This window comes from Ovis aries, chromosome 3 (genome assembly GCF_016772045.2).
Source record: "Ovis aries strain OAR_USU_Benz2616 breed Rambouillet chromosome 3, ARS-UI_Ramb_v3.0, whole genome shotgun sequence".
In the NCBI taxonomy this organism is placed as follows: Eukaryota; Metazoa; Chordata; class Mammalia; order Artiodactyla; family Bovidae; genus Ovis; species Ovis aries.
Genome location: NC_056056.1, coordinates 201,211,669 through 201,238,367, shown reverse-complemented (window position 1 = coordinate 201,238,367; position 26,699 = coordinate 201,211,669).

Genomic DNA, 26,699 nt, shown 5'->3' with positions numbered 1-26,699 from the left:
AGGGGCAGTGGTGAGGAGATACCCTTCGTCCAAGGTAAGGAGCAGCAGCTGCACTTTACTGGAGCAGCTGTGAAAAGATACCCGACTCCCAAGGTAACAGAAACCCAAATAAGATGGTAGGTGTTGCAAGAGGGCATCAGAGGGCAGACACACTGAAACCATAATCACAGAAAACTAGGCAATCTGATCACACTAGAACCACAGCCTTGTCTAACTCAATGAAACTAAGCCATGCCCGTGGGGCCACCCAAGATGGGCGGGTCATGGGGGACAGATCTGCACAATGTGGTCCACTGAAGAGGGAATGGCAAACCACTTCAGTGTTCTTGCCTTGAGAACCCCATGAACAGTATCAAAAGGCAAAATGATAAGATACAGGAAGAGGGACTCCCCAGGTCAGTAGGTGCCCAACACCCTACTGGAGATCAGTGGAGAAATAACTCCAGAAAGAATGAAGGGATGGAGCCAAAGCAAAAACAAGACCCAGCTATGGATGTGACTGGTGATAGAAGCAAGGTCCGATGCTGTAAAGAGCAATACTGCATAGGAACCTGGACTGTCAGGTCCACGAAACAAGGCAAATTGGAAGAGGTAAAACAGGAGATGGCAAGAATGAACGTCGACATTCTAGGAATCAGCAAACTAAAATGGACTGGAATGGGTGAATTTAACTCAGATGACCATTATGTCTACTACTGTGGGCAGGAATCCCTCAGAAGAAATGGAGTAGCCATCATGGTCAACAAAAGAGTCCAAAATGCAGTACTTGGATGCAATCTCAAACACGACAGAATGATTTCTATTCATTTCCAAGGCAAATCATTCCATATCACAGTAATCCAACTCTATGCCCCAACCAGTAACGCTGAAGAAGCTAAAGTTGAACGGTTCTATGAAGAACTACAAGACCTTATAGAACTAACACCCCAAAAAGATGTCCTTTTCATTATAGGGGACTGCAATGCTAAAGTAGGAAGTCAAGAAACACCAGGCATAACAGGCAAATTTGGCCTTGGAATGCAGAATGAAGCAGGGCAAAGACTAATAGAGTTTTGCCAAGAGAATGCACTGGTCATAGCAAACACCCTCTTCCAACAACACAAGAGAAGACTCTACACAAGGACATCACCAGATGGTCAACACCGAAATCAGATTGATTATATTCTTTGCAGCCAAAGATGGAGAAGCTCTATACAGTCAACAAAAACAAGACCAGGATCTGACTGTGGCTCAGATCATGAACTCCTTGTTGCCAAATTTAGACTGAAATGGAAGAAAGTAGGGAAAACCACTAGACCATTCAGGTTTGACCTAAATCAAATCCCTTATGATTATACAGTGGAAGTAAGAAGTAGATTTAAGGGACTAGATCTGATAGACAGAGTGCCTGATGAACTATGGACGGAAGTTGGTGACACTGTACAGGAGACAGGATCAAGATCATCCCCATGGAAAATAAATGCAAAAAGGCAAAATGGTGTCTGAGGAGGCCTTACAAATAGCTCTGAAAAGAAGAGAAGCAAAAAGCAAAGGAGAAAAGGAAAGATATAAGCATCTGAATGCAGAGTTCCAAAGAATAACAAGAAGAGATAAGAAAGCCTTCCTCAGCGATCAATGCAAAGAAATACAAGCAAACAACAGAATGGGAAAGACTAGAGATCTCTTCAAGAAAATTAGAGATACCAAGGGAACATTTCATGCAAAGATGGGCTCGATAAAGGACAGAAATGGTATGGACCTAATAGAAGCAGAAGATATAAAGAGGTGGCAAGAATACACAGAAGAACTGTACCAAAAAGATCTTCATGACCAAGATAATCACGATGGTGTGATCACCCACCTAGAGCCAGACATCGTGGAACGTGAAGTCAAGTGGGCCTTAGAAAGTAAGCCAGAAAGAAAAACACCAATACAGCATACTAACACTTATATATGGAATTTAGAAAGATGGTAATGATAACCCTCTATGCAGGACAGCAAAAGAGACATAGATGTATAGAATGGACTTTTGGACTCCGAGGGAGAAGGAGACGGTGGGATGATTTGGGAGAATGGCATTGAAACATGTATACTATCATGTACGAAATGAACCGCCAGTCTATGTTCGATACAGGATACAGGATGCTTGGGGCTGGTGCACGGGGATGATCCAGAGAGATGATATGGGGTGGGAGGTGGGAGGCAGGTTCAGGATTGGGAACTCATGTACACCTGTGGGGGATTCATGTTAATGTATGGCAAAACCAATACAGTATTGGAAAGTAAAATAAAGTAAAAATAAAAATTAAAAAAAGAAAGAAAGTGTCACTACGAACAAAGCTAGTGGAGGTGATGGAATTCCAGTTGAGCTATTTCAAATCCTGAAAGATGATGCTGTGAAAGTGCTGCACTCAATATGCCATCAGATTTGGAAAACTCAGCAGTGGCCACAGGACTGGAAAAGGTCAGTTTTCATTCCAATCCCAAAGAAAGGCAATGCCAAAGAATGCTCAAACTACCCCACAATTGCACTCATCTCACATGCTAGTAAATTAATGCTCGAAATTCTCCAAGCCAGGCTTCAACAATATGGGAACCATGAACTCCCTGATGTTCAAGCTGGTTTTAGAAAAGGTAGAGGAACCAGATATCAAATTGCCAGCATCCGCTGGATCATGGAAAAAGCAAGAGAGTTCCAGAAAAACATCTATTTCTGCTTTGTTGACTATGCCAAAGCCTTTGACTGTGTGGATCACAATAAACTGTGGAAAATTCTGAGAGAGATGGGAATACCAGAACACCTGACCTGCCTCTTGAGAAACCTGTATGCAGATCAGGAAGCCACAGCTAGAACTGGACATGGAACAAGAGACTGGTTCCAAATAGGAAAAGGAGCACGTCAAGGCTGTATATTGTCACCCTGCTTATTTAACTTCTATGCAGAGTACATCATCAGAAACGCTGGACTGGAAGAAACACAAGCTGGAATCAAGATTGCCGGGAGAAATATCAATAACCTCAGATATTCAGATGGCACCACCCTTATGAAAGAAAGCAAAGAGAAACTAAAAAGCCTCTTGATGAAAGTGAAAGAGGAGAGCGAAAAAGTTGGCTTAAAGCTCAGCATTCAGGAAACGAAGATCATGGCATCTGGTCCCATCACTTCATGAGAAATAGATAGGGTAACAGTGGAAACATTGTCAGACTTTATTTTGGGGGGCTCCAAAATCACTGCAGATGGTGAGTGAAGCCATGAAATTAAAAGACACTTAATCCTTGGAAGAAAAGTTATGACCAACCTAGATAGTATATTCAAAAGCAGAGACATTACTTTGCCAACAAAGGTCCATCTAGTCAAGGCTATCGTTTTTCCTGTGGTCATGTATGGATGTGAGAGTTGGACTGTGAAGAAGGCTGAGCACCAAAGAATTGATGCTTTTGAACTGTGGTGTTGGAGAAGACGCTTGAGAGTCCCTTGGACTGCAAGGAGATCCAATCAGTCCATTCTGAAGGAGATCAGCCCTGGGATATCTTAGGAAGGAATGGTGCTAAAGCTGAAACTCCAGTACTTTGGCCACCTCATGCAAAGAGTTGACTCATTGGAAAAGACTCTGATCCTGGGAGGGACTAGGGGCAGGAGGAGAAGGGGACGATAGAGGATGAGATGGCTGGATGGTATCACTGACTCCATGGACATGAGTCTGAGTGAACTCCTGGAGTTGGTGATGGACAGGGAGGCCTGGTGTGCTGTGATTCATGGGGTCACAAAGAGTCGGACATGACTGAGTGACTGAACTGAACTGAAAGGCATATTAGAGTGAAAGAAGCCTGGGTTATGAAGCTAAGAGAAACCTGGGTTCACATTCAGAGTTGGCCACTTTCTCGGGCAAATTACACACTCTTTGTGCCATAAAATTGCCATAATTATACCTCTACCACGTCCTAAATATACCAGATAAAGACATTTAGTGGCTAAATGTATGCACTCAATAGATACTTGCTCTCTTTCTTCTTCTTATCCCGATTACGCCCACTACTCATGCTGATGGAGCTTATGACTAGAGTCTCCACAGACCAGAGTCTTCATAAACTGATCATTTATATAAACTGTATTTTCACATGCCCTGCTCAGGCCAATTACTGGCTGTTGAGAGTACAAAGTTGACTAAAACATGGTCTTGATCTCAAGCAGATCTCAGGTTGGTGAATAGGCAGGAAGGGTCAGGTGAGTACCAACCAGTGTATCAGTAATCAGAACACAGCAAGGTAAGTGTTAGAGGTGAGCCCAGGTAGGAGTTCAGAAGAGGAGTGCCTGAGAATAGAAGAGCCCAAGAGTATACATCATCTGCTCTTGTATATGATGTATTTCATCATATTTTTTGAACTTAGAGAAGCTGGTGCAAAAAGAAGTTGAGTGGTATTCAGGGTCACACATCTACTCATTAGTAAAGTTTGACTAAAACTAAGAACTTCTAAGCCCAGCCTGGGGCTCCCTTCTTGCTTTGACACACTTTCTCCCCTAAACTTATGGTGTGGTGGAAATGTTTTCCCATTTCAGATAACTCACCTAAGGATCTAAGGCTTTGTCATCTGCAAGTGGTCAAAATAATTTCCTGAACTTATCCTCTCTGACAATACCTTGCCTTCATTCTCACTATGAGCACCAGTCAATATACACAAATGAGAAGAGACTAGAAAGGCACTCTTGCTAGAGAGAAAGCCCATGCTGGAAGTCTTTATACTCTTGACTTCATATCCATTATGCTGACCAGTAATAAAATCACTGGGACTCCAGGAATATTTTTGCTTTTTTTTTTTTTTTTTGGCTGCTCTGGGTCTTTATTGCTGCACAGAGGCTACCCTAGTTGCAGTGCCCAGGGTTCTCACTGCAGTGGCTTCACTAGTTGTGAAGCATGGGCTCTAGGCACTGGAGCTCAGTAGTTATAGCGTGTGGGCTCAGTAGTTGTGGCTCATGGGCTTAGCTGCTCTGCAGCATGTGGGATCTTCCCAGACTATGGATCAAACCCGTGTTCCCTACACTGCTAGGCAGATTCTTAACCACTGGACTACCAGGAAAGTCCCAAGTCTGGAATTTTAATGGATCAGAAGTTAGCAGAAAACTTTAGGAAACTTTAAAGGAGAAAAACAAACATTCATTATCTTTTTTTCCTTTTTATCCAATTAACTCTAAACATTTAGTGGATGTGCTAAGAGGAGTGTCTAGGTATACAGTGGTGACTGAGTAGTCACACACACTCTGCTTCACCACAGGAAGACAGTGACAAACCATCCTCGCTTACACCACAGTGGTTGAACACAGCATTACTGAATCCAGCTAGTTTAGCATTACATAGATCATATATCACAAAACTAGCTTGGAAAGCATTTACAAATAGATTCCGTTAATTAATTTTCTTTTTTTTTTTTTTTTGGAAGTTAGAGTTTTAAAAATTCTCCTTGTACAAATATGTATAATCATAAAGACTGAATGTATGTTAATTGAAATATTTAATTAAATAAAAAATAAGAATAATGAGCTAATTGAAATTGTTGTAAAATTGGTACAGTGATTCATGACTCAAATATTTTCATCTGCTGAGGTTAGCTCTGATACCAACTATTCTCCGGATTAGGTTCATATATCTCATCTAGATAAATTTAGTATTCTAACTTTAACAATTTTACAATCCACACAAAAACAAATTCAATTTTTTTTCTGACCACAAGGGAATATATTTTCACTATGAGTAATACAAAATATTAAAAAATGAAGAATTAAAAAAATAATTACCCACAATTACACAACCAAGTAATAAGCATTTTAATCGTGTAATATGTATATGTATGTTATTATATGCCTATAAACATACATATATTTAAATAATTTTTAAATCACTATTTGGAATTTCCTGGTGGTCCAGTGGTTGGCATTTGGAGCTTTCACTGCCAGAGGCATTGAGACCAATCCCTGATTAGGGAACTAGAATCCCACAGGAGTGGAATGCCCCCCCAAAAAATTTTTTTTAATAAATTATTATTATACTATACATAATCATTTCCAACTAATTGCTTTTCTTATTATATTTTGAACTTGCCTTCAGGAAATATCAGAGATTATTGCTACCATGAAAAACTTGAGGACAGGAGACAAGATGACAGAGGAGAAGGAGCTTGAACTCACCTCCTTCCACGAGCATACCAAAATCATAACAGTTAAGCAAGCATTGATAAAAAAAAGACTGGAAGATATTCTACATCCAAAGACAAAGGAAGAACTGCAAGATTGTAGGAGGGGCACACAAGCAATGTAATCAAATCCCATACCATATGAGTGGATGACCCACAAATTGGAGAATAAATACATTGCAGAACTTCTCCCAAGGAATGAAAGCTCTGTGCCCCATGTCAGGCTCCCCAGGCTAGGGGTCTGGCATCAGGAGGAGGAGTCGCCAGAGCACTTGGTTTTAAAAGCCAGTGGGGCTTGAATTTAGGAGCAACACAGGACTGGGGGAAACCGAGACTCCACTTCTGTGCACTGGGACCCAGGGCAAAAGCAGCGACTTCATAGAAGCCTGGGCCAGACCTTCTTGCTGGTCTTTGGGAGTCTTCTGGGGAGATGAGGGACAACAATGACTCACCTGACGGAATGTGATCACTGGTGGCAGGGATATCAGGGAGTGTTCATCTATGTGAACACTTGCTGAAGCAGACATCTAGCTGGGTAATTAGCACAAGACCTGGCCCCACCCAACAGCCTGTAGGCTCCAGTGCTGGGATGCCTCAGGTCAAACAACCAACAGGGCTGGAACACAGCTCCGCCTGTCAGCAGACAGACTGCCTAAAATCTTCCTGAGCCCACAGTTCAGTTCAGTTCAGTCGCTCAGTCCTGTCCGACTCTTTGCGACCCATGAATCGCAGCACGCCAGGCCTCCCTGTCCATCACCAACTCCCGGAGTTCACTCGAGTCAGTGATGCCATCCAGCCATCTCATCCTCGGTCGTCCCCTTCTCCTCCTGCCCCCAATACCTCCCAGCATCAAAGTCTTCTTCAATGAGTCACCTCGTTGCATGAGGTGGCCAAAGTCCTGGAGTTTCAGCTTTAGCATCACTCCTTCCAAAGAAATCCCAGGGTTGATCTCCTTCAGAATGGACTGGTTGGATCTCCTTGCAGTCCAAGGGACTCTCAAGAGTCTTCTCCTACACCATAGTTCAAAAGCATCAATTCTTCGGCGCTCAGCCTTCTTCACAGTCCAACTCTCACATCCATACATGACCACAGGAAAAATCATAGCCTTGACTAGATGGACCTTAGTTGGCAAAGTAATGTCTCTGCTTTTGAATATGCTATCTAGGTTGGTCATAACTTTTCTTCCAAGGAGTAAGTGTCTTTTAATTTCATGGCTGCAGTCACCATCTGCAGTGATTTTGGAGCCCCCAAAAATAAAGTCTGACACTGTTTCCACTGTTTCCCCATCTATTTCCCATGGAGTGATGGGACCGGATGCCATGATCTTCGTTTTCTGAATGTTGAGCTTTAAGCCAACTTTTTCACTGTCTTTTACTTTCATCAAGAGGCTTTTTAGTTCCTCTTCAATTTCTGCCATAAGGGTGGTGTCATCTGCATATCTGTGGTTATTCATATTTCTCCCGGCAATCTTGATTCCAGCTTGTGTTTCTTCCAGTCCAGCGTTTCTCGTGATGTAATCTGCATATAAGTTAAATAAGCAGGTGACAATATACAGCCTTGATGTACTCCTTTTCCTATTTGGAACCAGGCTGTTGTTCCATGTCCAGTTCTAGCTGTGGCTTCCTGACCTGCATACAGATTTCTCAAGAAGCAAGTCAGCTGGTCTAGTATTCCCATCTCTTTCAGAATTTTCCACAGTTTATTGTGATCTACACAGTCAAAGGCTTCGGCATAGTCAATAAAGCAGAAAGAGATGTTTTTCTGGAACTCTCTTGCTTCTTCCATGATCCAGTGGATGTTGGCAATTTGATCTCTGGTTCCTCTGACTTTTCTAAAACCAGCTTGAACATCTGGAAGTTCACGGTTCACATATTGCTGAAGCCTGGCGTGGAGAATTTTGAGCATTACTTTACGAGCATGTGAGATGAGTGCAATAGTGCGGTAGTTAGAGCATTCTTTGGCATTGCCTTTCCTTGGGATTGGAATGAAAACTGACCTTTTCCAGTCCTGTGGCCACTGCTGAGTTTTCCAGATTTGCTGGTATATTGAGTGCAGCACTTTCACAGCATCATCTTTCAGGATTTGAAATAGCTCAACTGGAATTCCATCACCTCCACTAGCTTTGTTCATAGTGATGTTTTCTAAGGTCCACTTGACTTCACATTCCAAGATGTCTGGCTCTAGATGAGTGATCACACCATCATGATTATCCAGTACAGTTCTTCTGTGTATTCTTGCCACCTCTTCTTAATATCTTCAGCTTCTGTTAGGTCCATACCATTTCTGTCCTTTATCGAGCCCATCTTTGCATGAAATGTTCCCTTGGTATCTCTAATTTTCTTGAAGAGATCTCTAGTCTTTCCCAGATCTCTAGTCTTTCTTTTCTTCTATTTCTTTGCACTGATCACTGAAGAAGGCTTTCTTATCTCTTCTTGCTATTCTTTGGAACTCTGCATTCAGATACTTAGATCTTTCCTTTTCTCCTTGCCTTTTCACTTGTCTTCTTTTCACAGCTATTTGTAAGGCTTCCCCAGACAGCCATTTTGCTTTTTTGCATTTCTTTTCCATGGGGATGATCTTGATCCCTGTCTCCTGTACAATGTCATGAACCTCATTCCATAGTTCATCAGGCACTCTATCTATCACATCTAGGCCCTTAAATCTATTTCTCACTTCCACTGTATATTCATAAGGGATTTGATTGAGGTCATACCTGAATGGTCTAGTGGTTTTCCCTGTTTTCTTCAATTTGAGTCTGAAATTGGTAATAAGGAGTTCATGATCTGAGCCACAGTCAGATCCTGGTCTTGTTTTTGTTGACTGTATAGAGCTTCTCCATCTTTTGCTACAGAGAATATAATCAATCTGATTTTGGTGTTGACCATCTGGTGATGTCCATGTGTAGAGTCTTCTCTTGTGTTGTTGGAAGAGGGTGTTTGCTATGACCAGTGCATTTTCTTGGCAAAACTCTATTAGTCTTTGCCCTGCTTCATTCCGCATTCCAAGGCCAAATTTGCCTGTTACACCAGGTGTTTCCTGACTTCCTTCTTTTGCATTCCAGTCCCCTATAATGAAAAGGACATCTTTTGGGGGTGTTCTAAAAGGTCTTGTAGGTCTTCATAGAACCGTTCAACTTCAGCTTCTTCAGTGTTACTGGTTGGGGCATAGACTTGGATTACTGTGATATTAAATAGTTTGCCTTGGAAACGAACAGAGATCATTCTGTCATGTTTGAGACTGCATCCAAGTACTGCATTTTGGACTCTTTTGTTGACCATGATGGCTACTCCATTTCTTCTAAGGGATTCTTACCCAGAGTAGTAGATATAATGGTCATCTGAGTTGAATTCACCCATTCCAGTCCATTTTAGTTCACTGAATACTAGAATGTCAATGTTCACCTTGCCATCTCCTATTTGGCCACTTCCAATTTGCCTTGATTCATGGACCTAACATTCCAGGTTCCTATGCAATATTGCTCTTTACAGCATCGGACCTTGCTTCTATCACCAGTCACATCCACAGCTAGGTATTGTTTTTGCTTTGGCTCCATCCCTTCATTCTTTCTGGAGTTATTTCTCCACTGATCTCCAGTAGGGTGTTGGGCACCTACTGACCTGGGGAGTACCTCTTTCAGTATCCTATCATTTTGCCTTTTCATACTGTTCATGGGGTTCTCAAGGTAAGAATACTGAAGTGGTTTGCCATTCTCTTCTCCAGTGGACCACATTCTGTCAGACCTCTCCACCATGACCCGCCATCTTGGGTTGCCCCACGGGCATGGCTTGGTTTCATTGAGATAGACAAGGCTGTGGTCCTAGTGTGATTAGATTGACTAGTTTTCTGTGAGTATGGTTTCAGTGTGTGTGCCCTCTGATGCCCTCTTGCAACACCTACCATCTTACTTGAGTTTCTCTTACCTTGGGCGTGGGGTATCTCTTCACGGCTGCTGCAGCAAAGCACAACCGCTGCTCCTTACCTTGGATGAGGGGTATCTCCTTCCACCACCCTTCCTGACCTTCAACCTGGGATGGCTCCCCTAGGCCCTCCTGCGCCCACACAGCCACTACTCCTTGGACGTGGGGTTGCCCCTCCCGGCCACCGCCCCTAGCCTTGGGCATGGGGTTGCTGCTCCCGGTCGCTGCCCTGGCTTCGGACGTGGGGTGGCTCCTCTCAGCCATCACCCCTGACCTCGGATGTGGGGTGGCTCCTCCTGGCCGCCACCTCTGGCCTCAGACGCGGGATATCTCCTCCTGGCTGTTGCCCCCGACCTTGGACACAGGGTAGCTCCTCTTGGCCTTTCCTGCCCCGTTGCAGCCTGGCACTCTAGGCCATGCCCCTGACCTCGGACGTGGGGTAGCTCTCGGCAGTGCTTAGGGCGCCGGCCCGCCACTGCCACCGCCTGTGATTAGTGCACCGGCCCGCTGCAGCTGCCTTAACACAGCCCTGTTCCTCCACTCACCAGGAAGCTTTCACAGGCCTTTAGACCAACATCACTTCCCTGGTGGCTCAGACGTTAAAGCATCTGTCTACAATGTGGTAGACCCAGGTTCGATCCCTGGGTTGGGAAGATCCCCTGGAGAAGAAAATGTGAACCCACTCCAGTACTATTGCCTGGAAAACCCCATGGACAGAGGAGCCTGGTAGGCTACAGTCCGTGGGGTCACAAACAGTTGGACACGACTGAGCGACTTCACCTTCACTTTCACTTTCACCTACCAGAAAGCAGACATCAGAAGCAAGAAAATGACTATCCCAAAGCCTGCAGAACTGAGTCTGAAACCACAGGTCTATGCATAGAAAATCCTAAAGAGGCTACCAGAAAACTACTAAAGTTCATCAGTGAATTTGGTAAAGTTGTGGGATGCAAAATAATACAGAGAAATCTCTTGCATTTCTATACATTAATAATGAATGATCAGAAAGAGAAATTAAGGAAACAATTCCACTTACCATCACATCAAAAAGAATAAAATACCTAGGAATAAACCTATCTAGGAGGCAAAAGAAAGGTACCTTGAAAACAATAAGACACTGATGAAAGAAATCAAAGGCAATTAAACAGATGGAAAGCTATACCATGTTCTTGGATTGGAGGAATCAATATTGTCAAAATGACTGTACTACCCAGACAACCTACAGACACAATGGAATGCTTATCAAATGACCAATGGCAATTTTCAAAGAACTAGAACAAACATTTTTTAAATTTATATGGAAACATGAAAGATCCCAAATAGCCAAAGCATTCTTCCCCCTCCCCCCGCCCCCGCAATGTGGAGCCTGGACTTTATAAAGAATCTTCACCACTCTGAATTAGCCAAAGCAATCTTGAGAAAGAAAAATGGATCTGGAGGAAATCAGGTTCCCTGACTTCAAAATATGCTACAAAGCTACAGTCATCAAAATAGTATGGTGCTGGCACCAGAATAGAAATATAGATCAATGCAACAGGATAGAGGCACCTGCAGTCAATTAATCTACAACACAGGAGACAAGACTATACAATGGGGAAAAGACAGTCTCTTAATACATGGTGCTGGGAAAACTGGACAGCTACATGTAAAACCATGAAAATAGGACATTCTTTTACACCATACAAAAAAAAAAATCTCAAAATGGATTAAAGATGTAAACGTAAGACTGGATACTAGAAAACTCCTGGAGGAAACATAGGCAGAAGGACATCCTGACATAAATCACGGCAATATATTTTTGGATCCATCTCCCAGAATAATAGAAACAAAAACAAAATAAACAAACATGACCTAATTAAACTCGAACTTTTATACAGCAAAGGAAATCATAAAACAAAAACACAAGCTACAGAATGGAAGGAAATATTTGCAAATGATGCTACCAACAAGGTATTAATTTCCAAAATATACAAACAGCTCATACATCTTGATATCAACAAGCAAAAAAACAACCTTCCCCCCACTAAAAGGGCACAACATTTAAATAGACATTCCTCCAAAGAAGACATACAGATGGACAACAGGTACTTGAAAAGCTATGCAACATGGCCAAAAATAAAAAGCCTACAAATAATAAAAGCTGGAGAGGGTGTGGAGAAAAAGGAACCCTCCTACACCATTGGTGGGAATGTACATTGGCACTGCCATTTTGGAGAACAGTATGGAAGTTCCTTAAAAACTGAAAACAGAGTTACCATACGACCCTGCAATCCTACGTCTGGGCATATATCTAGGTGTGTGTGCTCAAACACTCAGTCATGTCTGACTCCACAGACTACAGCCTGCCAGGTTCCTCTGTCCATGGAATTTTCCAGACAGGAATACTGGAGAGGGTTGCTATTTCCTTCCTCCCAGGGATCTTCCTGACCCAGGCATTGAACCTGCATCTCCCATATTGCAGACAGATTCTTTACTACTGAGCCACCAGGGAACCCAAATATATACAATGCAGGGAACTATACTGTACTAAATAACTTGCAATAATCTATAAGAGAAAATATGAAAAAAATATGTGTATATATATGTGTATATATAAATATGTATATATATACATGAATCACTCTACTATACATCTGAAACCAGCACAGCATTGTAAATCAACTATATACTTCTATTAAAAAAAATTAAAGTTTCTAAAGTTATGAATCTTATTGTGTTGTTATTTAACTTGCCCATGTTCAGAGGATTGGAGTAGGAAATGACAACCTACTCCAGTAATCTTGCCTGCCTGGAAAATTCCATGGACAGAAGAGCCTGCAGTGCACGGGGTTGCAAGGAGTTGGACATCACTGAGCACGCACACACACACACACACACACACACACACACACACACACATGTTCAGAGGCTATAAATATCCTGGATAATGACTATGGATTATCATAAAATTAATTAGGTGGTGTCTTCAATTGAAGCTACTATTTTAGATCTGACTTCCTTGCTGAAGTGAATTGATATAGCCCCTTCCACCTAGTCTGCTGCTACTGACATGTCATGTGCTTATTTTGTATAACAAGGTATAAAACCTGGAGCAGTTTGCTTTCACCTGATAGGGCCAGCAATACACTCTCAAGATTGTGTCACAGCTGTCTATGCTGTTTCTTGCTCTTTGCCATAATCTAATCTAGCCACTGGGCTTCCCTGGTGGCTCAATAGTAAAGAATCTGCCTGCCAATGCAAGAGACAAGTGTTCAATTCTTGTCCAAGAAGATTCCTTGGAGGAGGAAATGGCAACTCACTCCAGTATTCTTGCCTGGGAAATCCCACAGATAGGAGAGCCTGGCAGGCTACAGTTCAGGGGTTACAAAGAGTTGGACATGACTTAGTGACTAAACTCACACACACATAATCCAGCCATTGGCAATTACAATCCACAGGCCTGCCGTGTATGGCTCACAAGACAAGAATGGTCTTTATGTTCTTTAATAGCTGCAAAAGATTCAAAGATGAATAATATTTCATGATACATGAAAATCATATGAAATTCAAGTCTCGGTGCTATAATAAAGTGTTATTGAGACATAGCCACAGTCATGTGCTATCTATGTGTTATTGATGGCTGTTTTCACATGACAACCAGAGCTGAACAGTAGAAACGGAGATCATATGGTTCACAAAGCCGAAAATACACACTATCTGATCATTTACAAAAAATTTCAACCTCTGATCTAGTTCACAGAGACCTTGACTATATGGAAATACCACAGAAGGCCATGCCAGCCTACAACATGAATGACATCATGCTAAGTTGAACTGATGAGCAAGGAATAGTAAGTATCCTATTTGCTACAGTGATAACACATGTATAGCATGGGATGGGAGATAAGCCCCGTTAGATTCTGGGCCCTGTCACTTTAGTGAGTTTCTGGGGACTGTGCGGTCTGGGTCAAAATAAAGGACAAGCTGCTGAACATTGCACTTCCCACTAAGAAAAAGGAAACACTTTGAAGGTCTCTCTTGATTTGGAGGGCAATAAATATTTGAGTGTGCTGCCAGTTTGAATGGGCCCATAAACAGCAAAAATTTCTGCAACAGGTCCCGGATGCAATGAAGAAGCCTAAGTCTTGTCACTTAGACCTTATGACCTTGCAGGCCCATATTCAGCTTTGCAGCAGACTGAATAACACTAGAAAGTGCAATAGGGGAACCACTGGGTAGCCATCTAAAAGGTTGGAGTATAACCACCTTTCCTTCTGTAGATAACATCTCTTTGGAGGAATGTGTCCTAGAATTCCACTGAGCCTTGGTAAAGGTTAAATGCCTGATCATCAGCCCTAAAATGACCAACAGAACTGAACTGCTTATCACAAATACCATGTTGAGCAAACACAATGGTCCTCGTAGTTTTTATAATATTAGTCTCCAGGGCTTCCCTGGTGGCTCAGTGGTAAAGAAACTGCCTGACAATGCAGGAGACAATGCCCAGGCAGCAACAAAGACCCAGCACAGCTATAAATAAAAATTAAAAGTATATAGTATTAGTCTCCAAAATGTACTGAAGGAATAGACAGTTACTTGAACAGGTGGTGGCGGATTTCCAGAGCATCTACTCCTGCTTCATTACCTCTACCTTCATATCATCTTCCCTTTGTACAGGTCTGTGTCCAAATTTCCTCTTCTTGTAAAAACATACATCATATTGGATTAGGGTGCACCTTAATATGAGGAAGGAAATGGCAACCCACTCCAGTACTCTTGCCTGGAAAATCCCATGGACGGAGGAGCCTAGTAGGCTGCAGTCCATGGGGTCGCTAAGAGTCAGACACGACTGAGTGACTTCACTTTCACTTTTCACTTTCATGTATCGGAGAAGGAAATGGTAACCCACTCCAGTGTTCTTGCCTGGAGAATCCCAGGGATGCGGGAGCCTGGTGGGCTGCATGGGGTTACACAGAGTCAGACACAACTGAAATGACTTAGCAGCAGCAGCAGCAGCAGCAGTACCTTAATATGTTTATTTTAACTTAATTACCCTTTTAAAGATCTTATCTCCAAATAGTCATAGGACTTTAACATATGAATTGAGGGGGACAAAATTTAGCTCATGACTCTTGACTATAATTTTGTATGTGGATTATTTCCTTGGATCTATACTAACATACTATATAATGGACAGGTATGAGCATAAACAGATGGGAATAAAAATATACCATGTAAACTTTATGATCTTTTTATCACAACCATGGATGGTATCCCTAACAAATGGTACAAGTCTCTGAATGTTGAAGAAAGTGGATGCATCCTTCAAACACATGGTTTAGTCAACAAATTGCAACCACTTTGTCATTTTACCAAGTATTTTCTAAAATCTATCTTATAATTTGTTGAATAGATAAGCTTTTACCAATATTCATTGGTGATCATAAATAAAAGTAAGACTCCTTGACTCCGTTGGGAATACCTATTGTGAAATACAATACTCTGGGCATTTTTTTAACCAAGAAATACCCTGACACTAAAGAAAACTGCTCTATATGGTTATCATCTTGTGTCATATTTCTTCCCTTAGAACTTTGTAGACCTTGATGTCTTCTGGCATTAAAAATGAGTATAAATCCTTCTTTCTCGCCTTTTAGGGAATTTGAAGGAGGAGGTGGTTGCTTAAAGATTATTTATTTTACTCATGTCTTGTTGCTGCTCATTTTATATCAGTTTTCCTCTTTGTGTAAAGTTTTGATCTACTGATTCAGCTATTCCTTTATACCAGGAAGTTTCTTCTTTTATATCTCTGAATCTTTCCTATAAAGATATTTTAATAGAAATATTCCATCTGGGGAAGGGGAGGCTCTAACCACTAAAAAGTAGAAATTATTCTACTATCAGATTATCTTTGACCTCCATCACTGTGGGTTTTTTTTGAATTGCTTTCATTTTCATCTCTTTTCTCAGACACTGTTTAAGCACTGCTACTGCTGCTGCTGCTAAGTCGCTTGCTTCAGTCGTGTCCGACTCTGTGCGACCCCATAGATGGCAGCCCACCAGGCTCCACCATCCCTGGGATTCTCCAGGCAAGAACATTGGAGTGGGTTGCCATTTCCTTCTCCAGTGCATGCAAGTGAAAAGTGAAAGGGAAGTCGCTCAGTCGTGTCTGACTCTTCGCAACGCTATGGACTGCAGCCTACCAGGCTCCTCCGCCCATGGGATTCTTCAGGCAACAGTACTGGAGTGGGTTGCCACTGCCTTCGGTTTAAGCAGTGCTGCTGCTGCTGCTGCTAAGTCGCTTCAGTCGTGTCCAACTCTGTGCAACCCCAGAGACGGCAGCCCACCAGGCTCTAGTCGGGTCTTTATTTAACTCTCACAAGGCACTTATGGGTCTTTCCTGGTGGCTCAGACTGTAAAGCGTCTGCCTGCAATTCACGAGACTCGGGTTCGATTCCTGGGTTGGGAAGATACCCTGGAGAAGGAAATGCCAATCCACTCCAGCACTCTTGCCTGAAAAATCCCATGGACGGAGGAGCCTGATAGGCTACAGTCCATGGGGTCGCAAAGAGTCGGACACGACTCAGCGACTTCACTTTCACTTTCATGGGTAACTGCTATCATTTGTCCTGTTGTTTTGCTAAGGGGCCCAGCAAGGGATGTTTGCAAGCCAAGTGATTTAATGAATACTTAAAAGATCTTTTACACAAAGGTATGGACAGAAAGTTGGGTGACCACAGGGGACACTTAGGTACTGTTACTCTCCTTGGCCTCCAAGGATATAGGGACAGAGTGATTACTACTTCTCTAAGATAGAGTGAGCTGTTTCGGTAAGGGCCATTGACAGGAAACATGACCTTCAGTTAAGTAGTAGATAGAAGAGCCCTGTGGCCTCATAGGAAGGGGGTGAAGGGGATGAACACCCCGACTTTACTCTCTTCTCTTCCTTTATTTTCTTTGAATGCTTCCTATTTCCCAAGAAGTTTATTGATATAGCCCATATAGGTGAATCTCTACTTCCCAGGACTCAAAAGAGAATCCAGAAGCATGGTTAATAGATCTCAATTGGCAAAATTAAGAAATTAAGATACTTAGCCTATTGATTTTATAACCAAGTACTGTACCTTTCAGACTCCAGCACACACACACACACCCTTGAAGATACAAAAAAGAAAATAGAAACTTTTTTAGAGCCACATATCACTTTACTTTTGGAAATCACTGTATATGAACTATATAACAGAAAGCTCTTTGATTGTTACAGTGCTTAATAGCATCCAGAAGATGGCAGCATTGGTCAACTATAGCACTAGATAGAAATGTTTAAAATACTTTTTTACAATTGTCACTGATAACAGACTTCCTAAAGGGAAATAACCTTTAAAAGCAGTGATTGGTCCTAAGTAACAAGATGCAGATGGAGGAGGAAATGGCAACCCACTCCAGTGTTCTTGTCTGGAGAATCCCAGGGACGGGGGAGCCTGGTGGGCTGCCGTCTATGGGATCGCACAGAGTCGGACACAACTGAAGCGACTTAGCAGCAGCAACAAGATGCAGAAATACTAAATTACCGTCAATTAATAGTTTGGCTCTGGAAAGGTGGATCCTCAAGGGTACATATATGGTTTAGTCCCTAAGTCATGACTGACTCTTGGGACCCCATGGACTGTAGCCCACCAGGCTTCCCTGTCCATGGGACTTTCCTGGCAGGAATACTGGAGTGAGTTGCCATTTCCTTCTCCAGGGGATCTTCCCGACCCAGGAATCAAAGCTGGGTCTTCTGCATTGCAGGTGGTCTCCTGCATTACAGGTAGATTCTTTAATGACTGAGCCATTGGGGAAGTCCAAGAGTACTTATATCCCAGTACCTACCTGATAAAATACTCAAATCTGGAAGACACATATCTATAAATAGACAGTACTATAATGACTTTATAATGTTTGCATAAATTGTTAGAAGTTTAAAGCTTGGGTTGTAAGCCATAATCAACAAATTGTGCTCCAAAGAAAGTGTAAGAGCTACAGGCAATTACTCATAAAATACACAAAGTATCATATTTCAGATGCAGGGACAAATTGCAACCTGGATATCAGAGATATCACATCAGCTATGAGGAAAAAATTAATTTGCTTTTATAGTTAACTTCTAAACTGCTTTAATCACACCCAACATTTAAACTTGTAATATTTTAAAGATTCAAACAGATATTGTCAATATTCTAGGCTGCTAGGTACTTAGTTAGGTATGTGTGTGTGTGCTCAGTTGTGTCCAGCTCTTCGTGACCCTGTGGACTGCAACCCACCAGACTTCTCTGGATTTCCCAGGCAAGAATACTAGAGTGGGTTGCCTTTTCCTCCTCCAGAGGATCTTCCCAACCCAGGGATGGAACCCACATCTCTTGTGTCTCCTGCATTGGCAGGTGAGTTCTTTATCACTAGCACCACTTGTGAAGCCCTTAGCTAGATATAGAGGACAAGAATTTTAGAAACAGTCTGGCCCTCTAAATAAACCCTAAATCTGATACGGAGAAAGGCAAACCCAACAAATTGGAATACAATCTGTAACTGGTAGGGCCAGTTCACCTAACTCTGTCTTGGGGGTCATACAAGACTTCATGGGAAAGAGGACTGAGACACAGGAAGGTGAGCAGGTGTTTGCCATGATGATCACAGGGAGGTCACCCCATGTAGAACAAATGAGTAGAAAGGGAATGTAGACATGGCAGTGTTTAACCAAAGGCAATTTGGGCCCCTAGAAGATAATTGGCAATGTCTGGACATGTTTTATTTGTTACAACTGAGTATATGCTACTGGTATCTAGTGGGTGGAGGTCAGTTATACAGCTAAATATCTTATGACACTCAGGAGAACTTCCCACAGCAAACAAACTCTCTGACCACCTCCCCCCCACCCCCTCCCCCACCATAGTGCTGCTACTGAGAAACTGTGCTCTAACCACAACCTGCATCTGTTGGAATGGCTGGCTTACAGGGAGGGATAGGAAGAAGGCAAGAGATAAAGCCAAAATGATAGGGCACAAAATTTTAAAAATCTCATTGGCCAAAAAAAAAGTTTAGATTTTGTCCTAAATGTGTGAGAAAGCCAAACATGATCAAATTTGCATGGTAGAAAAATTGCTGTGGCTGCAAATTAGAGATGGTTGAGTTGAGAAATGACCAAAAAGAAATGAAATTTAACAATTTCACTTCTTTTTTATCAATAGAAATATTTTCAGAATGAAAAAAAATTAGAATTAAGACTGGCAAAAGTAAATTAAAACCCAAGATGGATGACAAAAATTGTAAGAGGCTGAGTAGTTGTTCTAAATGATTTTGAGATTTCTAACTCAGATAAATTAAACTCCCACATCTACAATCTCATTTCCTGAATCCCTTTCTCTCACTGGCCAGCACCGCTGCCCCTTCCTCCTTCCTGTCAGGCCTGGTGCCTCAAAACCCTTCCCTTGGCTCCATTATCTTGGCTCCCTCTTATTTATCCTACCAGACTGGCAAACCAGATCTGACTTGCTCTTCCAGTGTGTCCGTGCTAAGCCGCTTTAGTTGTGCCCGATTCTGTGTGACCCTATGGACTGCAGCCTCCAAGTTCCACTGTCCTCAGGATTCTTTAAGCAACTGGAGTGGGTTGCCATACCCTCCTCCAGGGGATCTTCCTGACCCAGTGTCTCCTGCGTTGGCAGGTAGGTTCTTTAACACTAGCGCCACCTGGGAAGAGTGCTCTTCCAGTATTGACATGGAAACTATGAGTTTAGTCCTTTGGGCCACTAATGAAGATTAGAGATACTCCACCTTTTACTCTCAAGCATACCAAAGACTGACTCAGAAGGCTGGGGAAAAGAAAGAGAGGATTTGACAAATTATCAGGGCTTCCCTGGTGGCTCAGTGGTATAGAATCCACCTGCTAATGCAGGAGACAAGGGTTTGATCCCTGGGTCAAGAAGGTTCCCTGGAGAAGGAAATGGCAATCTACTCCAGTATTTTTGCCCAGAAAATCCCACAGACAGAGGAGCCTGGAGAACTACAGACCATAGGATCACAAAGAACAGACACTACTTAGCAAGTAAAGAACAACTCCTAAATGATAAGCAAATTTGCAGATGAGATTAGCAAAATGATTTTGTCAATTCAGAAAGCAGGGTGAGAACCAAAATCCTGCTGTTACTGTGGTGATTTGTACAAAGAGATAAAATACCCCACTGAAAATAAAGGAACTGGAGCTGCATGTACAATATGACTTGTTATCAAAGTAATGCACAGCGGTGAAAAAAGAGGAAAGTGGTGACAAAGAAACTCATACTGTACCCAACCAATTTCCTATAGTGTTCCAACAACAGTGTTCTATAGTTTCCTATAGAACCAATTTCCTAGAGTGTTCCACTTCCCCTACCCACCCCATCCCCACCTCTGTTCCTACAATCCTGTTCCTCGGTCACTCAGCTCCAGGCACAATGGCCTCTTTCTGCCTCAAAAAGTTTGCACTGGCTGTTCCATCAGATAAAAAAACAATTCCCTTTGTTGTTCAGTTGTGACCCCATGGACTGCACATGCCAGGCTTCCCTGTCCTTCACCATCTCCTGGAGCTTGCTCAAACTCATGTCCATTGAGTCAGTGATGCCATCCAACCATCTCGTCCTCTGTTATCCCCTTCTCCTCCTGCCTTCAATCTATCCCAGCATCAGGGTCTTCTCCAATGAATTGGCTCTTCACATCAGGTGGCCGATTCCCTATGGAGCTATAAACGAAATGCCCATATCCAACCTTTAGATCTCTTTTTAAAGGGTAGATACATTTTTCCTTCTGAGTGAGGCTCCTCACCCCTCTTTCCTTCGCTTCCTCCTGTAGGCACCTCCACCCATCCCACATTCACCATAACCCATGCTTTGTAGAATACTTAAGTAAATAACAAAACACTAAGCAAAATAGTGATATAAGGAGGACACCTGAGCTTCAGTCTCCTCCCACCCTCTCATCTCCTTTTGGATGCTCACTAGATGGATCCAGTTGGAAGCTACAGAGCAGGAAAGGGCATTGATGTATTCCCCGTGGGTCAGTTTATGCCTTTTTCGGGTACACAGCAGACTAGAGAAAGGGACCTTGGATCTAGAGAGGAAAAATAAAGATATTCAGCACAATTTTTGTTCAGACCATTATACCTGTGCTCCACTGCTCAATTTAAAAACTGAGCATTACATTAAAGCAATAAAGCACTACATTAATGCATTAAAGCATTACAGATGTCACTGATGCTCCCAACAGACTCACTTGATCTTCATTCCCTTTCTCCTTCTCCAAAGGTAACAGCTATCTTGAAGTATGTGTTTCTCATTCCCCAAGATAATTTCATATTTCTACTACAAACGCACATATCTAGACGTTTCCAGGATACTGTTTTTATGTTTGTAAACTTTATATATGAATTTCTTTGTTACCACTTTTTTTGCCCCACTGTTTATTACTTTGATAACTAGTCATGTTGTACATGCAGCTCCGGTTCCTTTATTTTCAGTGGGGTATTTTATCTCTTTGTACATATCACCAAAATAACAGCTAATTGCTCACAATTTTTTATTGTTATCAAGTTTGTAATTTATAGTCTCATAGATAACTCCTTAGGCACATGTGTAAAGACTCTCTCTATTGAGCGAGGAGTAAAAGTGTAAGCCTAAAAACTCAAGAAAGCAGAGCCTGAGGCAAAAATTAAGGTACTGCCACTTTATTGAGAAAGTACAAGCCCAGGGCAGTGAGAAGAGGATAAAAGGAAGTGAAGCAAGAAAAGATACAAAACGATACAATGCGGTTCATCACCCTGTATCACAGCAAGCCCTGATAGTGCCAGGATCACTTGGCAGATGTGCTCACACAGCGTGAGTCTTGCCCCAGAATGAAAACATGTTTAGAGCAAAATCTATAGCACAAAAAAGGGAGATGGGGGTTTATCTGCCTAGCTCTCTTCCCCTCACCCTCTTCCCATAGGTCAAGGCTCACCCCACAAGGAGCTGACTACTTCTCTACCCCTGCATTTAAGGTTACATCATCTGGCTTCTTGGCAGTCTCTCCGAAAGCCAGGTCCTATAACTGACAAATCCTATAATCCAAATCCTATAATCCTACAACCTGTGGTAGGTTTATATCCAAGTCTAGACACCATTTAGTGTGAATAGGACTTGGCATAAGTAGTATGAATGCTATGAAAGTCTGGGTTTTCAACTCAGATTCCAAGAACCTTAGGGAGCATGGCAAAGTCACAAGCAGAGGCAGCAATATTAGTGAAAACTAGAAGATGGACAGTGCCTTCAGAAAGAAGGAATCTGAGGAACTGTACAAGGTTTGTGTCCAATAAAGTACAGGCATACCTCAGAGGTGTCGAGGTTCAGTTCTAGACCACCACAATAAAGCAAGTCTCAGAAATTTCTTCTTTCTCAGCGCACATAGAAGTCATGTTTATGTTATACTGTAGTCTATTGTGTGCAGTAACATTATGTCTAGGAAAACAATGTACATAATTTAATTTAAAATACTTTATTGCTAAAATATAATGCCAAAACAATTATAGTAGCACTTCAGGAATTTTAAAATGGGGCCTAGAGACATGAAGTGAGTTAATGCTGCTGGAAAGATGGTGCCAAGAGACTTGCTTCAACTTGCAGAAAAAGTAATATCTCTGAAGTGCAATAAACTGAGGGTCTTTTCAGTATTAACCTGATATTGCAAAATTGCTCTCCAAAGTGATTGCACCAATTTATACTTCCATCAGCAGTCTGTAAGAACTCTAGTTGTTCCACACTTCCATCATTAAATTTAGCTAATCTGATGGATAGATTGGCACTTCATATTGTTTTAATTTGCATTTATAACAGTGAGATTAACTATCTTCTCATTCAGTAAATTCTCTGTTTGAATCTTTCACCAATTTTTCTTTCAGTTTTTTTTTTAATGTTGATTTGTAGCTCTTTAAATCTTCTGAGTAAAAATTTGTTTTCATATTTCAAACTTTCTCCCAGTCTATAGATGATATTTTCACTTTGTGTGAGATACCTTTAGATGAACAGAAAATTTCACTTTAATATAGTCAAACTCATCAATTATTTCCTTTATTCCAGAGTTTTATCAGCAATGGCTACTAAAATTTATCAGTTATCACTTCAGAATCTATTGATATGGTAGGATTTCTTAAAACTTATTAATATAATTATATTGATAGTTTTCCTGCTATTGAACTATCCTTGCATTCCTATAAATCTTAATTATACATTCTTTATTATTAATAAGATAAATTTCTGAATTACATTTACTAATATTGTATAGAATTTCAGGTGGCACAGTGGTAAAACAATCTTCCTGTCAATGCAGGAGATCCAAACGACACAGGTTCGATCCCTGGGTTGGGAAGATCCCTAGAGTAAGGTAACAGCAACCCACTCCAGTATTCTCTCCTGGAGATTTTCCATGGACAGAGGAACCTGGTAGGCTACAGTCCACAGGGTAACAAAGAGTTGGACACAACAGCATGCACACACACCTCAAATTCATTTTGCATTCTAGAATATATTCATAGAATATTGCATTCATAGAATATATTCTATATTCATCTATATTCTTTAATTCTGTTTTCTGTATTATTCATATCAGGTATTGGTATTAAAATCAGATGGGCTCATAAAATAATTAGAGAGATTTTCAACTTTCCCATATCTGTCTGATGCTAAATACCTTAGTTAAATTAAAAGCAACTATATAAACCTTTCCGGAGTTTTGTTCCTTTCATCTAAATTTCCTTCTTCTTCCTTCAAATTCCTCAGTTCCAAAAAACACACATTGAAAACTCTGTCCAGGTCACACATTGAAAACATCCCTTCTTGGGGGCCCCAGTAAACCTATCTTTCACTCTAGTAAGACATCCTTTTGATAATAAGCTAATTAGTGGTGTATGGCTATATGTTTAACTGCCTTTTAAAAACAAAAATAAAAGAACATAATTTGTAGCATTTGCCAAAAAGCCACCATGACATATTTCATGTTACCAATGTGATATCATACAATGTGAAATTAGAAAGAAATGCCCACAATTGGCTCTTGGGAGTCAGTGAGAACTAGCTTCAGAATACCACTGAATCAACATTCTACTTCCTTACCTGTTAGAGAACTATGCCAGATTGTGGAAGAATTAAATGTTCAACAAAGAAAACTGGACTTTCCCTGTAGATAATAGAAAGACCACTACTGTCCTTTGACCTGGGGAAATAAAGCTCCTTTCTTTAGTCCTCAGTCTCAGGGCCTCCTTTCCCCACCTTTCAGACTTTGGAAGGATCTTCTCAAGATTTTGCAAGTCCCTGTCCAGTCCCTGGAACCAGTCAAGTTTACAGTGTCCCCATAATCATTTCTTCCCTTCACAACAGTCTCCAAAACCTAACTGCTGTGCTCTCCCTCTCTCCTCCTCCCCTAAGAGGGGTTGACCAGATATCTAAGGGAGTTTCAAACTCATACCTATGGGTGCCCACAGTTGGCTCAGTTCCATAAAGTTACCTGGTAATAAAAGTATTATTCTGTGGGATACTACAAGATTGAACTGCCAGAAGAAGGAAGACATGCTAATTTGGGGTAACTCAAATTGTCTACTTCTGCTTTATTGACTATGCCAAAGCCTTTGACTGTGTGGATCACAATAAACTGTGGAAAATTCTGAAAGAGATGGGAATACCGGACCACCTGACATGCCTTTTGAGAAACCTATATGCAGGTCAGGAAGCAACAGTTAGAACTGGACATAGAACAACAGACTGGTTGCAAATAGGAAAAGGAGTATGTCAAGGCTGTATATTGTCACCCTGCTTATTTAACTTACATGCAGAGTACCTCATGAGAAACGCTGGGCTGGAAGAAGCGCAAGCTGGAATCAAGATTGCCGGGACAAATATCAACAACCTCAGATATGCAGATGACACCACCCTTATGGCAGAAAGTGAAGAGGAACTAAAAAGCCTCTTGATGAAAGTGAAAGTGGAGAGCGAAAAAGGTGGCTTAAAGCTCAACATTCAGAAAACGAAGATCATGGCATCTGGTCCCATCTTTTCATGGGAAATAGATGGGAAACAGTGGAAAGTGTCAGGCTTTGTTTTTGGGCTCCAAAATCACTGCAGATGGTGATTGCAGCCATGAAATTAAAAGACGCTTACTCCTTGGAAGGAAAGTTATGACCAACCTAGATAGCATATTCAAAAGCAGAGATATTACTTTGCCAACAAAGGTCCATCTAGTCAAGGCTATGGTTTTTCCTGTGGTCATGTATGGATGTGAGAGTTGGTCTGTGAAGAAGGCTGAGCACTGAAAATTGATGCTTTTGAACTGTGGTGTTGGGGAAGACTCTTGAGAGTCCCTTGGACTGCAAGGATATCCAACCAATCCATTCTGAAGGAGATCAGTCCTGGTGTTCTTTGGAAGGACTGATGCTGAAGCTAAAGCTCTAATACTTTAGGGAAGAGTTGGCTCATTGGAAAAGACCCTAAAGCTAGGAGGGATTGGGGGCAGAAGGAGAAGGGGATGACAGAGGATGAGATAGCTGGGTGGCATCACCGACTCAATGCACATGAGTTTGAGTGAACTCTGGGAGTTGGTGATGGACAGGGAGGCCAGGCGTGCTGTGATTCATGCGGTCGCAAAGAGTCGAACATGACTGAGTGACTGAACTGAACTGAAATTGTTTATACGGACGAACACTCTTGCATACAAATTTTTTGCCTTTCACAATTAAGCCAGGTCTAAAGCCATAAAGTTATTGCTATAATAGTGTGAAAGAAAGGAAGGATGACTGAAATGAAATATAGGGCTTAGGACTAACAACATTGTAAACGAGTGTTAGAGTGTGATGGGAGGAGAGACACTGATTTAAATCATCTATCTAGAAGCAACATGAGGTCTCACAGCTCATAGCTACCAACAGATGATCATCTTTAAAAATGATCCGCTCGGAAAAGGATCCTTCACACTGAAGATCAACGTTGTATATTTTGAGGACAGCCAGTGCATGGTTCCTCTCAGTTCAGTTCAGTTCAGTTGCTCAGTCATGTCCGACTCTTTGCAACCCCATGAATCACAGCATGCCAGGCCTCCCTGTCCATCACCAACTCCCGGAGTTCACTCAAATTCATGCCCATCGAGTCAGTGATGCCATCCAGACATCTGATCCTCTGTCATCCCCTTCTCCTCCTGCCCCCAATCCCTCCCAGCATCAGAGTCTTTTCCAGTGAGTCAACTCTTTGCATGAGGTGGCCAAAGTCCTGGAGTTTCAGCTTTAGCATCATTCCTTCCAAAGAAATCCCAGGGCTGATCTCCTTCAGAATGGATTGGTTGGATATCCTTGCAGTCCAAGGGACTCTCAAGAGTCTTCTCCAACACCACAGTTCAAAAGCATCAATTCTTCGGCGCTCAGCCTTCTTCACAGTCCAACTCTCACATCCATACATGACCATAGGAAAAATCATAGCCTTGACTAGACGGACCTTAGTCGGCAAAGTAATGTCTCTGCTTTGAATATGCTATCTAGGTTGGTAATAACTTTTCTTGCAAGGAGTAAGCGTCTTTTAATTTCATGGCTGCACTCACCATCTGCAGTGATTTTGGAGC